The 16,652-nt window shown below is 40.2% G+C and overlaps 1 non-coding gene across 1 annotated transcript; it reads right to left on the bottom strand.

Annotated features, from left to right (window-relative positions):
- Window positions 1-13,532: 13,532 nt before the first annotated feature.
- Window positions 13,533-13,640, bottom strand: LOC112804439 (small nucleolar RNA R71). Its single transcript, XR_003203054.1, has one exon. It is a non-coding gene; the product is annotated as a small nucleolar RNA R71 (small nucleolar RNA).
- Between the last annotated feature and the right edge of the window lie 3,012 nt (window positions 13,641-16,652).

Raw genomic sequence — 16,652 nt, 5'->3', positions numbered from 1 at the left:
GCCAGAATGATGCACGAAGGCATTTTACATGCCTATTTAGTGAAGGAATGGTATTTCTTGACACCTCAGGATCCTGTGGACCCCACAGGATCACCTCAGGATCTGTGGACTCCACAGGATCCCCACCTACCATATTCCCACCTTACCTTTTAATCCTAATCACACTCTCCTAATCCTAAATCTCATTTTCCTTCTCCCCATGTCACACTTCCCAACACCCATTCACCATTCACATCAACCCACTCTTCCCTATAAACCCCACCTACCTTCATAAAATTCAAATTCAAATTCCCACCCTCCCCTCTCCCTATAAATACCCTTCCATTCTACTTCATTTTCACACAACACTAACCCATCTTCTCCCCCTTAGCCGAACCTACCTCTCTCCCTCTATACCATATTTCTTCTTCTTTTTCTTCTCTTCTTTTCTTTCTTGCTCGAGGGCGAGCAATATTTTAAGTTTGGTGTGGTAAAAGCATAAGCTTTTTGTTTTTCCATTACCATCAATGGCACCTAAGGCCGGAGTATCCTCTAGAAAAGGGAAAGGGAAGACAAAAGCTTCCACCTCCGAGTCATGGGAGATGGAAAGATTCATCTCCAAAAGCCATCAAGACCACTTCTATGATGTTGTGGCAAAGAAGAAGGTGATCCCCGAGGTCCCTTTCAAGCTCAAAAAGAATGAGTATCCGGAAATCCGACATGAAATCCAAAGAAGAGGTTGGGAAGTCCTAACCAACCCCATGCAACAAGTTGGAATATTGATGGTTCAAGAGTTCTATGCCAATGCATGGATCACTAGGAACTATGATCAAAGTATGAACCCGAATCCAAAGAACTATCTCACAATGGTTCGGGGGAAATACTTAGATTTTAGTCCGAAAAATGTGAGGTTGGCGTTTCACTTGCCCATGATGCAAGGAGATGAACGCCCCTACACTAGAAGGGTCAACTTTAACCAAAGGTTGGACCAAGTCCTTATGGACATATGTGTGGAAGGAGCTCAGTGGAGAATAGATTCCAAAGACAAGCCAGTTCAACTAAGAAGACTGGATCTCAAGCCTGTGGCTAGAGGATGGTTGGAGTTCATTCAATGATCTATCATTCCTACTAGCAACCGATCTGAAGTTACTGTGGATCGGGCCATCATGATCCATAGCATCATGATTGGAGAGGAAGTAGAAGTTCATGAGGTCATCTCCAATGAACTCTACAAAATAGCCGACAAGCCCTCACCCATGGCACGGCTAGCCTTTCCTCACCTTATTTGCCATCTATGTTACTCAGCTGGAGTTATCATAGAAGGAGATACCCTCATTGAAGAGGATAAGCCCATCACCAAGAAGAGGATGGAGCAAGCAAGAGAGACCATGCACGGTTCTCAAGAAGTGCATGAGGAAGCTCATCATCAACAAATTCCTGAGATGCCTCAAGGGATGCACTTTCCTCCCAACAACTATTGGGAGCAACTCAACACCTCCTTAGAAGATTTGAGCCACAATGCGGAACAATTAAGGGTGGAACATCATGAGCACTCCATCATTCTCCAAGAAATAAGAGAAGACCAAAGAGCAATGAGGGAGGAGCAACAAAGGCAAGGAAGGGACATAGAAGAGCTTAAGGACATTGTTGGTCCTTCAAGAAGAAGACGCCACTAAAGGTGGATTCATTCCTTGTTCTTTATTTCTTTCTGTTTTCGGTTTTTAAATGTTGTGTTTATCTATGTTTTGTGTCTCTACTTCATGATCATTAGTATGTAACCATGCCTTAAAGCTATGAATAAAATCCATTAAATCCTTCACCTCTCTTAAATGAAAAATGTTTTAATTCAAAAGAACAAGAAGTACATGAATTTTGAATATATCCTTGAATTTAATTTTAATTATATTGATGTGGTGACAATACTTTTTGTTTTCTGAATGAATGATTGAACAGTGCATATGTCTTTGGATCTTGTTGTTTATGAGTGTTAAAATTGTTGGCTCTTGAAAGAATGATGAACAAAGAGAAATGTTATTGATGATCTGAAAAAAATCATGAAATTGACTCTTGAAGCAAGAAAAAGCAGTGAAAAAGCAAAAGTTTACAAAAAGTAAATGGCGAAAAAAGTAGAAAGAAAAAGAAGGAGCAGTAGAAAAAGCCAATAGCCCTTAAAACCAAAAGGCAAGGGTAAAAAGGATCCAAGGCTTTGAGCATCAATAGATAGGAGGGCCCAAGGAAATAAAATCCAGGCCTAAGCAGCTAAATCAAGCTGTCCCTAACTATGTGCTTGTGTCATGAAGGTCCAAGTGAAAAGCTTGAGACTGAGTGGTTAAAGTCGTGATCCAAAGCAAAAGAGTGTGCTTAAGAGCTCTGGACACCACTAACTGGGGACTCTAGCAAAGCTAAGTCACAATCTGAAAAGGTTCACCCAGTTATGTGTCTGTGGCATTTATGTATCCGGTGGTAATACTGGAAAACAAAGTGCTTAGGGCCACGGCCAAGACTCATAAGTAGCTGTGTTCAAGAATCAACATGCTTAACTAGGAAAGTCAATAACACTATCCCAAATTCTAAGTTCCCAGAGACGCCAATCACTCTAAACTTCAAAGGAAAAAGTGAGATGCCAAAACTGTTCAGAAGCAAAAAGCTACAAGTCCCGCTCATCTAATTATAATTAATATTCATTGATATTCTGGAATTTATAGTATATTCTCTTCTTTTATCCTATTTGATTTTCAGTTGCTTGGGGACAAGCAACAATTTAAGTTTGGTGTTGTGATGTGCGGATAATTTATACGCTTTTTGGCATTGTTTTTAGATAGTTTTTAGTAAGTTTAAGCTACTTTTAGGGATGTTTTCATTAGTTTTTATGTTAAATTCATATTTCTGGACTTTACTATGAGTTTGTGTATTTTTCTGTGATTTCAGGTAAATTCTGGCTGAAATTGAGGGACTTGAGCAAAACTCTGAAAAAGGCTGACAAAAGGACTGCTGATGCTGTTGGAATCTGACCTCCCTGCACTCGAAATGGATTTTCTGGGGCTACAGAACTCCAAATGGCGCGCTCTCAATGGCGTTGGAAAGTAGACATCCAGAGCTTTCCAGCAATATATAATAGTCCATACTTTATTCGGAAATTGACGATGTAACTTGGCGTTGAACGCCAAGTACATGCTGCTGTCTGGAGTTAAACGCCAGAAAAACGTCATGATCCAGAGTTGAACGCCCAAAACACGTCATAACTCAGAGTTCAACTCCAAGAGGAGCCTCAGCTCGTGGATTGATCAAGCTCAGCCCAAACATACACCAAGTGGGCCCCGAAAGTGGATTTATGCATCAATTACTTACTCATGTAAACCCTAGGAGCTAGTTTATTATAAATAGAACATTTAACTATTGTATTAGATGTCTTTTGACCACGTTTCATCTTTGGTCTCAGTTTTGTATTATTCTTCATCTTAGGAGGCCATTGAGCACGTTTCAGGGGGCTAGCCATTTGGCCATGCCTGAACCTTTTACTTATGTATTTTCAACGGTGGAGTTTCTGCACACCATAGATTAAGGGTGTGGAGCTCTGCTGTACCTCAAGTATTAATGCAATTCTATTTTCTTTTATTCAAATCTCTCTTATTCTTATTCCAAGATATTCATTTGTACCCAAGAACATGATGAATGTGATGATTAAGTGACGCTCATTATCATTCTCACTTATGAACGCACGTGATTGACAACCACTTCTGTTCTACATGCAACAGAGCTTGAATGTGTATCTCTTAGATTCCCCAACAGAATCTTCGTGGTATAAGCTAGATAGATGGCGGCATTTATGAGGATCCGGAAAGTCTCACCTTGTCTGTGGTATTCCGAGTAGGATCCTGGGAATCCGGAAAGTCTAACCTTGTCTGTGGTATTCCGAGTAGGATTCCGGTAATGAATGACTGTGACGTGCTTCAGACTCGCAAGTGCTGGGCGTTAGTGACAGACGCAAAAGAATCAAGGGATTCTATTCCAGTAGGAGCGGGAACCAACCAATGATTAGCCGTGCTGTGACAGAGCGCGTGAGCGTAGTTTTCACTGCGAGGATGGGATGTAGCCTTCGGCCAGGTGATGCCTCTAGACGATTAGCCATGCGAGTGACAGCCGCAGAGGATCATTTTCCCGAGAGGATTCAAAGTAGCCATCGTCGAATGGTGAACCCCTATACACAGCTTGCCATGGAAAGGAGTAAGAAGGATTGAGTTGAAGCAGTGGGAAAGCAGGCGTTCTTGAGCCATACAGTATCTCCATTCGCTTATCTAAAATTCCCACCAATGAATCTGCATAAGTACTCTATCCCTTTTATTATTTCTATTTTCTTATTTCTATTTTCGAAAACCCATAAACCAATTTAATCTGCTTAACTGAGATTTACAAGGTGACCATAGCTTGCTTCATACCAACAATCTCTGTGGGATCGACCCTTACTCGCGTAAGGTTTATTACTTGGACGACCCAGTACACTTGCTGGTTAGTTGAACGGAGTTGTGTCCACTCGTGCCAATTTCAAATTCCATAAAAGTACAACTTAAAGAATAGTGATCACAATTTCGTCCACCAACACCAAACTTAGAACTTTTAAAAATCAAGAAAGGGCCAAGAACATGCAAATTCGAAAAATTAAAAGAAAACAAAAACATGCAATTGACACCAAACTTAAAATATGAAACTAAACTCAAATAAAGGACTCTAAACTAACAAAAATAAAACAGTCCTAATCTAAGCAACAAGATAGACCGTCAGTTGTCCAAACTCGAACAATCCCCGGCAACGGCAACAAAAACTTGGTGCACGAAATCGCAATCACACTTTTGTAATTCCGCACAACTAACCAGCAAGTGCACTGGGTCGTCCAAGTAATACCTTACGTGAGTAAGGGTCGATCCCACGGAGATTGTCGGCTTGAAGCAAGCTATGGTTATCTTGTAACTCTTAGTCAGGATATCAATAATTCTCAGGTTTAATTGTGAAAAGTAAAAGAACTTGAAATAGATACTTGTTTTGCAGTAATGGAGAACAGGTTGAGATTTTAGAGATGCTCTATCTTCTGAATCTCTGCTTTCCTACTGTCTTCTTCTTCATGCACGCAAGGCTCCTTCCATGGCAAGCTGTATGTAGGGTTTTACCGTTGTCAATGGCTACCTCCCATCCTCTCAGTGAAAATGTTCAACGCGCTCTGTCACAGCACGGCTAATCATCTGTCGGTTCTCAATCAGGTTGGAATAGAATCCAGTGATTCTTTTGCGTCTGTCACTAATGCCCAGCCCTCAGGAGTTTGAAGCTCATCACAGTTATTAAATCCTTGAATCCTACTTAGAATACCATAGACAAGGTTTAGACCTTCGGGATTCTCTTGAATGCCGCCATCAATTCTAGCTTATACCACGAAGATTCTGATTAAGGAATCGAAGAGATATTCACTCAATCTAAAGTAGAATGAAGGTGGTTGTCAGGCACACTTTCATAGGTGAGAATGATGATGAGTGTCACGGATCATCACATTCATCAAGTTGAGGAACAAGTGATATCTTAGAATAGAAGCAAGCGTGATTGAATGAAAAACAGTAGTAATTGCATTAATCCATCAAGACACAGCAGAGCTCCTCACCCCCAACTATGGGGTTTAGAGACTCATGCCGTAGAAGATACAAGAAGAAATGTGTAATGTGTCATGATGTCCAGATACAATTTCAAAATATCCTATTTATAGTGAACTAGTAACCTAGGATATACAAAAATGAGTAAATGACGTAAAAATCCACTTCCGGGGTCCACTTGGTGTGTGCTTGGGCTAAGCATTGAAGCTTTCATGTGTAGAGACGTTTCCTAGAGTTAAACGCCAGCTTTTGTGCCAGTTTGGGCGTTTAACTCCAATTTTTGTGCCAGTTCCGGCGTTAAACGCTAGGAATTCTACTTTCCAATTTGGTCCATCAAATCTCGAGCAAAGTATGGACTGTTATACATTTCTGAAAAGCCCAGAATATCTACTTTCCAACGCAATCGAGAGCACGCCAATTGGGCTTCTGTAGCTCCAGAAAATCTACTTCGAGTGCAAGGAGGTCAGAATCCAACAGCATCTGCAGTCCTTTTTCAGCCTCTGAATCAGATGTTTGCTCAGGTCCCTCAATTTCAGCCAGCAATTACCTGAAATCACAGAAAAACACACAAAGTCATAGTAAAGCCTAGAAAAGTGAATTTTAAATAAAAACTAATAAAAACACATTAAAAACAAACTAAAATGTACTATAAACATACTAAAAATAGTGCCAAAAAGCGTATAAATTATCCGCTCATCAGTAAACAACAAAGAAAAAAATGCTCAATCTAGTCAGCTTCCAACTTAATCATTGTTGATACAAAATCAATCCGTGGCAACTGCGCCATAAACTTGATGCATGAAAACTTGTCTCTCAACAAATTTCCGTTCGGCAAGTATATTGAATTATCGTCAAGTAAAAACTCACAATAGAGTGAGGTCGAATCCCACAGGGATTGATTGATCAAGCAACTTTAGTTGGAAGAGTATGCTAGTTGAGCTAAACAGAATGTAGTTTGAGAATTGCAGAAAATTAAATGGTGGGAAAGTAAATAGCAGAAAATAAAATGCAGAATCTCAGATGGGGATTTGGGGAAATGAGCATGAAAATAAATGACAGAGAGTAAAGAGAATGGGTAAGATCAGAAATGGGAAATTGATTAGGCTCAGGAGATGTTGTATTCTCTGGATCAAATTCATTTTCATCACTTCCTCAATCGAAGCATCTATTGATCTCCTTGGCAATCTTAAGTGACTGGGTTCCAATTCCTTGGCAACCCAATCTCTCTAAGCTTGAACAATTGCCCAATTCCTTGATTTAATTGCTCATGGGAAGAGATGAAGTGTGGTCACTGATTATACCATATGTATTTCCAAATCAAAGTGTTGGGAGGATTACATGTCACTATATCTGCCCAGACCCCAATTTGGTCCAACATGAGAAAGCATTTCTAGCATGATCTCCTCATCCCTTTTCCAAGGCTCAAAGGAGATCCAATTATGGAGAGTTTCTTTTCCAAGACAACTAACTAATTGAATTAAGATTGAAAGCTTTCTAGTAAATCAAAAGAGAAGAGAGAAGAAGAGAATGAAAACTATAATTGATCCATCAAATTACAATAGAGCTCCCTAACCCAATGAAAGGGGTTTAGTTGTTCATAGCTCTAGAAATGGAAAATGGCAGAAAAGAATACATCCCTAGCTAAAAGTGCAGAAAAGTAAATATACAGAGGGTAGTTATCCAATGTGCCAAGCTCCTCTATAGTTCAAAACCACTCTTATATATACTATTTCTCTTGATCTTCTAGTGAGTTCTTCAAGTCTTGGATGTGGGCCTTAGATCTTGAGTTGAAGCATTTAAAATCTTTAGTGGGCTCAGCTTGCAGAGAAGTATGAATTAAGCATGGGCATTAGTGAAGTTAACGTTAAGTGACATCGTGGGTTCGAGAACGTTAGTGGCAATCACAATTTTCACTAACGTTCCAACCCCATATAGCCCACGTTAACTCCAACATTAGTAGCACCAACGTGACCAGTAACGTAGCCTTGTAAACCTTCGCAAGCGTTATTGGGACTCACCTTTCCCAATAACGTTGCCTTATAAACCCTCGCAAGCGTTATTGGGACTCACCTTTCCCAATAACGTTGCCTTGTGCCCCTTTGTCCCTACGTTAGAGTTCACGTCAGTGTAACTAACGTGGCTCTTAACGTGGTTATGCCTCACCTTCGAGAGCGTTAGTGACACTTACCTTTGTCACTAACGCTCCAAGTGCCCCTACTCTCCACGTTAGAGCTCACGTTAACTAAGTTAACGTGGCCACTAACATGGTAGTGAATGTCATCTCCAACGTTAGTGACAAAGGTGAGTGTCACTAACGTTGGCTCATCAATCTTAGCTCCGCGTTAACTTTCACGTTAGTGGTTGAAAAACCACTATTTTATGGTTTATATTGTATTTAATTGAGTGGTTTTATTAAGCTTTTCACCCACTTATTCATAGGATTTGCATGATTTTACAATTCCTTCCTAGTTTAGTTTTATGATTGAATACATGCTTCTTTGGTCTTAATTTAGCTAATCTTAATCCTCTCTTATTACCATTCGATGCCTTGATATGTGTTTTAAGTATTTCAGCCTTCATAGGGCAGGAATGGCTTAAAGAATAAAGAGGAAGCGTGCAAAAATGGAAGGAACACAAGGAATTGAGGAGATGACCAGCGAGAAGTCACGCGGTCGCATGGCTCACACGACCGCGCGAAATAGAAGAAATCAGAGTGACGCGTTCGCATGCCAGACGCGACCGCGTGGATTTGAAGCTGCACGAACAACGCGAATGCGTAGACGACGCGCACGCGTGGTACGAAAAATGCTTAGTGATGCGATCGCGTCAACGACGCGGACGCGTGACGTGCGCGATCTGTAGAATTACAAAAGTCGCTGGCAGAGATTCTGGGCCGCCTTTCAACCCAGGTTTCGGCCCAAAAACACAGATTAAAGTTAGGAAACATGCAGAGACTCAAAAGAGGAATTCATATCAAATCATAACTCACAATTTTAGGTTTTAGATGTAATTTTTTGAGAGAGAGGTTCTCTCCTCTCTCTTAGGATTTAGGATTAGGATTTCTCTTAAAGGATTTAGGATTTCGACTCTTCATCAGGTTCAATATTCCTTTTACTTTATATTTCTCTTTTACTTCCAGAAGCTTTAATGCTTGTATTACTTATGTTGCCTATTTGGCTTATGAACTTTTCATGTTAGGATTTTCTTAGTTAATATAATTTGAGGTATTTCAGACTTATGATTGTTTTCTCTAATTTATGTTATTGATGCTTGGGCTCTATCCAAATTATTTTCATTCAAGTAGATTTTATTCCCTTTTGGCTTTGGTTGATTAATTGGTAACTCTTGAGTTGTCAAACTCAGCAGTGGTTGAAATTGGAAGATTCTAATTGATCTAGATCGCTCTAAAGCTAGTCTTCCCACAGAGATTGACTAGGACTTGAGGATCAAACTAATTAGTCCACTTGACTTTCCTTTGCTTTAGTAAAGGTTAACTAAGTGGGATTAAAACCCAATTCTCATCACACCTGATAAGGATAACTAGGATAAGACTTCCAATTTCTCATATCTTGCCAAGAGTTTGTTTTACAGTTATTTATTTATTTTACTTGTCATTCAACATACTCCTTCCTCACTTCAAACCCCCAATTTACAAGACTCATAACCAATAATAAGAGCATACCTCCCTGCAATTCCTTGAGAAGACGACCCGAGGTTTAAATACTTGGTTATCAATTTTAAAGGGGTTTGTTACTTGTGACAACCAAAACGTTTGTACGAAGAGATTTTTTGTTGGTTTAGAATCTATACTCACAACGCGACTATATTTTTACAAAATTCTTTACTAGCAAAAATCCTAACGTCAAAATGGTGCCGTTGCCGGGGAATTGCAAACGTGTGCCTTATTATTGGTTATTGTAAATATTTTTCTTTTACTTGTTTAGTTGTTTTTTCACTTCCCCCTTTATTTCTGATAACTACTATGAATTCTCACCTCTCTTGCTTTGAGTTTGGTTCTACTTTTGTTGCAAGGAATCGAAGCTATAACAGGACAATGCATCAAGGTCTAAGCAATCAAAGATGGATGGAGCCAAGAGGATCTGATCACCCCATTAGGCAACAACACTGATGAGCGGATAATTTATACGCTTTTTGGCATTGTTTTTAGTATGTTTTTAGTATGATCTAGTTAGTTTTTAGTATATTTTTATTAGATTTTAGTTAAAATTTACTTTTCTAGACTTTACTATGAGTTTGTGTGTTTTTCTATGATTTCAAGTATTTTCAGGCTGAAATTGAGGGACCTGAGCAGAAATCTGATTCAGAGACTAAAAAGGACTGTAGATGCTGTTGGATTCTGACCTCCCTGCACTCGAAGTGGATTTTCTGGAGCTACAGAAGCCCAATTGGCGCGCTCTCAACGGCGTTGGAAAGTAGACATGCTGGGCTTTCCAGCAATACATGATAGTCCATACTTTGCCCAAGATTTGATGGTCCAAACCGGCATTCAAAGTCACCCTCAAGATTTCCAGCGTTAAACGCCGGAATTGGCACCAAAGTGGGAGTTAAACGCCCAAACTGGCACAAAAACTGGTGTTTAACTCCAAGAAGAGTCTCTACACGAAAATGCTTCAATGCTCAGCCCAAGCACACACCAAGTGGGCCCGGAAGTGGATTTTTATGTCATTTACTCATCTCTGTAAACCCTAGGCTACTAGTTCTCTATAAGTAGGACCTTTTACTATTGTATTAGAGAGCTTTTGATCATGTTTTTATGATTGAACCCTCTTTGGGAGGCTGGCCATTCGGCCATGCCTAGACCTTGTTCTTATGTATTTTCAACGGTGGAGTTTCTACACACCATAGATTAAGGTGTGGAGCTCTGCTGTACCTCGAGTATTAATGCAATTACTATTGTTCTTCTATTCAATTCCGCTTGTTCTTGTTCTAAGATATCACTTGTTCTTCAACTTGATGAATGTGATGATCCGTGACACTCATCATCATTCTCACCTATGAACGTGTGACTGACAACCACCTCCGTTCTACCTTAGATTGGGTGAATATCTCTTGGATTCCTGATACATGATGCATGGTTGATCGCCTGACAACCGAGCGCTCGTCTGACAAACGAGCCAGCCATTCCGTGAGATCAGAGTCTTTGTGGTATAGGCTAGAACTGATGGCGGCATTCAAGAGAATCCGGAAGGTCTAACCTTGTCTGTGGTATTCTGAGTAGGATTCAATGATTGAATGACTGTGACGTGCTTCAAACTCCTGAGGGCGGGGCGTTAGTGACAGACGCAAAAGAATCACTGGATTCTATTCCGGCCTGATCGAGAACCGACAGATGGATAGCCGTGCCATGACAGGGTGCGTTGAACATTTCCACTGAGAGGATGGGAGGTAGCCATTGACAACGGTGAAACCCTTGCTTAAGCTTGCCATGGAAAGGAGTAAGAAGGATTGGATGAAGACAGTAGGAAAGCAGAGAGACGGAAGGGACAAGCATCTTCATACGCTTATCTGAAATTCCCACCAATGAATTACATAAGTATCTCTATCTTTATCTTTATGTTTTATTCGTATATCACCCATATCCATTTGAGTTTGCCTGACTAAGATTTACAAGGTGACCATAGCTTGCTTCATACCAACAATCTCTGTGGGATCGACCCTTACTCGCGTAAGGTTTATTACTTGGACGACCCAGTACACTTGCTGGTTAGTTGTGCGATGTTGTGTTTATGCCATGGTATTGAACACCAAGTTTTTGGTTTCATCACCGGGGATTAATTGAGTTGTGAAAAGTATTGATCACAATTTCGCGCTATCAAGTTTTTGGCGCCGTTGCCGGGGATTGGTCGAGTATGGACAACTGAAGGTTCATCTTGTTGCTTAGATTAGGTATTTTTTCTCTTCAGAGTTCTTAAGAATGAATTCTAGTGTTTCAAGGTGATGTTCTTATCATCACCAAAGCTGATTGATTTTCATCAATTTAGCTCTTGAATGCAATATCCTGCTGAAGCTTGGCTGGCCATGTCTAATTTCTTTAGACTGAAGCTTTAGACTAACATTGCATGATTCCTGGAATTCTCATTAAGAATTTTGATACCTTTATTTTCTTTTCCACTTAATTTTCAAAAAAGCACAAAAAAATTTACAAAATCATAAAAACCAAAAATATTTTATGTTTCTTGTTTGAGTCTAGAGTCTCATTTTAAGTTTGGTGTCAATTGCATGTTTTTGTTCTTCTTGCATTCATGCATGTGTCTTCATTAATCTTCAAGTTGTTCTTGATGATTTCATTGCTCTGGTTTTTAAATTCTCTTGACTTGAGTGTTTTGTGTGTCTCATATGCATTCTCATTTTGTTAGTGTCAGTAGTATACAAACTGCTAAGTTTGGTGTCTTGTTATTTGATTTTAGTTGCATTTTGATTATTCTTCATTATTAAAAATCCAAAAATATTTTTAATTTGTGTCGTTTCAAGTCAATAATACAGAGAATTGAAGATTCAGAACATACTGCAGAGGAATTGCACAGAAAAAGTTGGGCGTTCAAAACGCCCAGTGAAGAAGATAGACTGGCGTTTAAACGCCAGCCAGGGTGCCTGGCTGGGCGTTTAACGCCCAAAAGGGTAGAGTTTTGGGCGTTAAACGCCAGAATGTGCACCATTCTGGGCGTTTAACGCCAGGATGGCACAAGAGGGAAGATTCTGTTTTTAATTCAGATTTTTTTCAGATTTTCAAAGTTTTTCAAAATCAAATCTTTTTCAAATCAAATCTTTTCAATCAAATCTTTTTCAAATTCAATTTCTTTCCATTTTCAAAGATACTTGCTATCAATTAATGATTTGATTCAACATTTCAAGTATGTTGCCTTTTCTGTTGAGAAAGGTTTAATGTTTGAATCATATCTTTTCTTGATAGCCAAGTCATTAATTTTCAAAATCAAATCTTTTTAAATGTTTTTCAAATCATATCTTCTCAATCACATCTTTTTAAAATCAATCACATCTTCTTAACCACATCTTTTTCAAAATAGTTTTCAATCATATCTTTTTAATTTCTAATTTCAAAATCTTTTTCAAAAATCACTTTACTTCTTTCCCACTTTTATTTTCGAAAATCAATTAGTGTTTTTCAAAATGTTTTCAAAATCTTCTACTCAATTTTCGAAAATTACTTCCCTTCTTCTCACATCCTTCTATTTATGACTAACACTATTCCTTAATGCACAAATTCGAACTCCATCTTCTTTGATAAGTTCGAATTTTCTACTTCTGCCTTCTATTTTTCTTTTCCTCCGACACCTCAAGGAATCTCTATACTGTGACATAGAGGATTCCATATTTTCTTGTTCTCTTCTCTTTCTTATGAGCAGGAGCAAAGACAAAAGCATTCTTGTTGAGGCTGACCCTGAACCTAAAAGGACCTTGAAGCGAAAGCTAAGAGAAGCTAAGGCACAATTCTCTGTAGAGGACCTAACAGAAATCTTCAAAGAAGAAGACAACATGGCAGCCGAAAACAACAACAATGCCAACAATGCAAGGAAGGTGCTGGGTGACTTTACTGCACCTACTCCCGACTTCTATGGGAGAAGCATCTCTATCCCTGCCATTGGAGCAAACAACTTTGAGCTTAAGCCTCAATTAGTTTCTCTAATGCAACATAATTGCAAGTTCCATGGACTTCCATTAGAAGATCCTCATCAGTTCTTAGCTGAATTCTTGCAAATCTGTGACACTGTCAAGACTAATGGGGTTGACCCTGAGGTCTATAGACTTATGCTATTCCCTTTTGCTGTAAGAGACAGAGCTAGAACATGGTTGGACTCACAACCTAAAGAAAGCCTGAACTCTTGGGAAAAGCTAGTCAATGCCTTCTTGGCAAAGTTCTTTCCACCTCAAAAATTGAGTAAGCTTAGAGTGGAAGTCCAAACCTTCAGACAGAAGGAAGGAGAATCCCTCTATGAAGCTTGGGAAAGATACAAACAATTAATCAGAAAGTGTCCCACTGATATGCTTTCTGAATGGAGCATCATAGGAATTTTCTATGATGGTCTCTCTGAACTATCCAAGATGTCTTTGGATATCTCTGTTGGAGGATCTCTTCATCTGAAGAAGACGCCTACAGAAGCTCAAGAGCTGGTTGAAATGGTTGCGAATAACCAATTCATGTACACTTCTGAAAGGAATCCTGTGAACAATGGGACTAGTCAGAAGAAAGGAGTTCTTGAGATTGACACTCTGAATGCCATATTGGCTCAGAACAAAATATTGACTCAACAAGTCAATATGATTTCTCAAAGTCTGTCTGGAATGCAAAATGCACCAAGAAGTACTAAGGAAGCTTCATCTGAAGAAGAAGCTTATGATCCTGAGAACCCTTCAATGGAAGAGGTGAATTACATGGGAGAACCCTATGGAAACACCTATAATCCTTCATGGAGAAATCATCCAAATCTTTCATGGAAGGATCAACAGAGACCTCAACAAGGTTTCAACAATAATAATGGTGGAAGAAACAGGTTTAGCAATAGCAAGCCTTTTCCATCATCTTCTCAGCAACAGACAGAGAGTTCTAAGCAGAACACCTCTGACTTAGCAACCATGGTCTCTGATCTAATCAAAACCACTCAAAGTTTCATGACTGAAACAAGGTCCTCCATTAGAAATTTGGAGGCACAAGTGGGTCAGCTGAGCAAGAAAATTACTGAACTCCCTCCTAGTACTCTCCCAAGCAATACAGAAGAAAATCCAAAAGGAGAGTGCAAAGCCATCAACATGGCCGAATTTGGAGAGGAAGGAGAGGCAGTGAACGCCACTGAGGAAGACCTCAATGGACGTCCACTGGCCTCCAATGAGTTCCCTAATGAGGAACCATGGGAATCTGAGGCTCAAAATGAGACCATAGAGATTCTATTGAACTTACTTCTGCCATTCATGAGCTCTGATGAGTATTCTTCCTCTGAAGAGGATGAGTATGTCACTGAAGAGCAAGTTGCTAAATACCTTGGAGCAATCATGAAGCTAAATGACAAGTTATTTGGAAATAAAACTTGGGAGGATGAACCCCTTTTGCTCACCAAAGAACTGGACGACTTGTCTAGGCAGAAATTACCTTAAAAGAGACAAGATCCTGGGAAGTTCTCAATACCTTGTACCATAGGCACCATGACCTTCAAGAAGGCCTTGTGTGACCTAGGGTCAAGTGTAAACCTCATGCCTCTCTCTGTAATGGAGAAGCTAGGGATCTTTGAGGTGCAAGCTACAAAAATGTCACTAGAGATGGCAGATAACTCAAGAAAACAAGCTTATGGACTTGTAGAGGATGTTCTAGTAAAAGTTGAAGACCATTACATCCCTGCTGATTTCATAGTCCTAGAGACTGGGAAGTGCATGGATGAATCCATCATCCTTGGCAGACCCTTCCTAGCCACAGCAAAGGCTGTGATTGATGTTGATAGAGGAGAATTGATCATTCAAGTGAATGAAGAATCCTTTGTGTTTAAGGCTCAAGGATATCCCTCTGTCACCATGGAGAGGAAGCATGAAGAGCTTCTATCAAAACAGGGCCAAACAGAGCCCCCACAGACAAACTCTAAGTTTCGTGTTGGGAGGCCACAACCAACTTCTAAGTTTGGTGTTGAACCCCCACATTCAAACTCTAAGTTTGGTGTTGGGAGGTTCCAACATTGCTCTGAGCATTTCTGAGGCTCCATGAGAGCCCTCTGTCAAGCTACTGACATTAAAGAAGTGCTTGTTGGGAGGCAACCCAATGTTATATTTTTATCTATTTTCTTTTGTTATTTTATGTCTTTTGTAGGTTGATGATCATGAGAAGTCACAAAATCAATGAAAAAAGTAAAAACAGAATGAAAAAACAGAAAGAAAAACAGCACACCCTGGAGGAGAGCGTGCTGGCGTTTAAACACCAGTAAGACTAGCTGTTGGGCGTTTAACGCCCAGTCTGGCACCATTCTGGGCGTTTAACGCCAGAAAGGGGCACCAGACTGGCGTTAAACGCCAGAAAAGGGCAAGCTCCTGGCGTTAAACGCCAGAAATGGGCACCAGCCTGGTGTTTAACGCCAGAATTGGCTAAAAAACGCATTTTTGCATGCCATTTGGTGCAGGGATGACTTTTCCTTGACACCTCAGGATCTGTGGACCCCACAGGATCCGCACCTACCCCACCACTCTCTCTCTTCTTCTTCACCCATTCACCAATCACCTCAACACCTCTTCCCCAAAAACCCTTCACCTATCAAATCCCATCTTTCTCTTCACCACTCACATCCATCTTTCATAAAACCCCACCTACCTCACCATTCAAATTCAAACCACTTTCCCACCCAAACCCACCCTCACATGACCGAACCCTACCCCCCTCCTCACTCCTATATAAACCCATCTTCACTCCTTCATTTTCACACAACCTAAACACTACTACTCTCCCTTTTTGGCCGAACACAAAGCCATTCCCTTCTTTCTCATTTCTTCTTCTTCTACTCTCTTCTTTCTTCTTTTGCTCGAGGACGAGCAAACCTTTTAAGTTTGGTGTGGTAAAAGCATTGCTTTTTGTTTTTCCATAACCATTTATGGCATCCAAGGCCGGAGAAACCTCTAGAAAAAGGAAAGGGAAGGCAAAAGTTTCCACCTCCGAGTCATGGGAGATGGAGAGATTCATCTCAAGGGTGCATCAAGACCACTTCTATGAAGTTGTGGCCTTGAAGAAGGTGATCCCCGAGGTCCCTTTTTCACTCAAAAAGAGTGAATATCCGGAGATCCGACATGAGATCCGAAGAAGAGGTTGGGAAGTTCTTACCAACCCCATTCAACAAGTCGGAATCTTAATGGTTCAAGAGTTCTATGCCAATGCATGGATCACCAAGAACCACGATCAAAGTGTGAACCCGGACCCAAAGAATTGGCTTACTATGGTTCGGGGGAAATACTTGGTTTTTAGTCTGGAAAATGTAAGGTTGGCATTCAACTTGCCCATGATGCAAGGAGATGAACATCCTTACACTAGAAGGG

The sequence above is a fragment of the Arachis hypogaea genome, chromosome 5, assembly GCF_003086295.3.
Source record: "Arachis hypogaea cultivar Tifrunner chromosome 5, arahy.Tifrunner.gnm2.J5K5, whole genome shotgun sequence".
NCBI lineage: Eukaryota > Viridiplantae > Streptophyta > Magnoliopsida > Fabales > Fabaceae > Arachis > Arachis hypogaea.
Note: the sequence above shows the minus strand (reverse complement) of the source record. Positions and strands in the feature narration are given on the sequence as shown.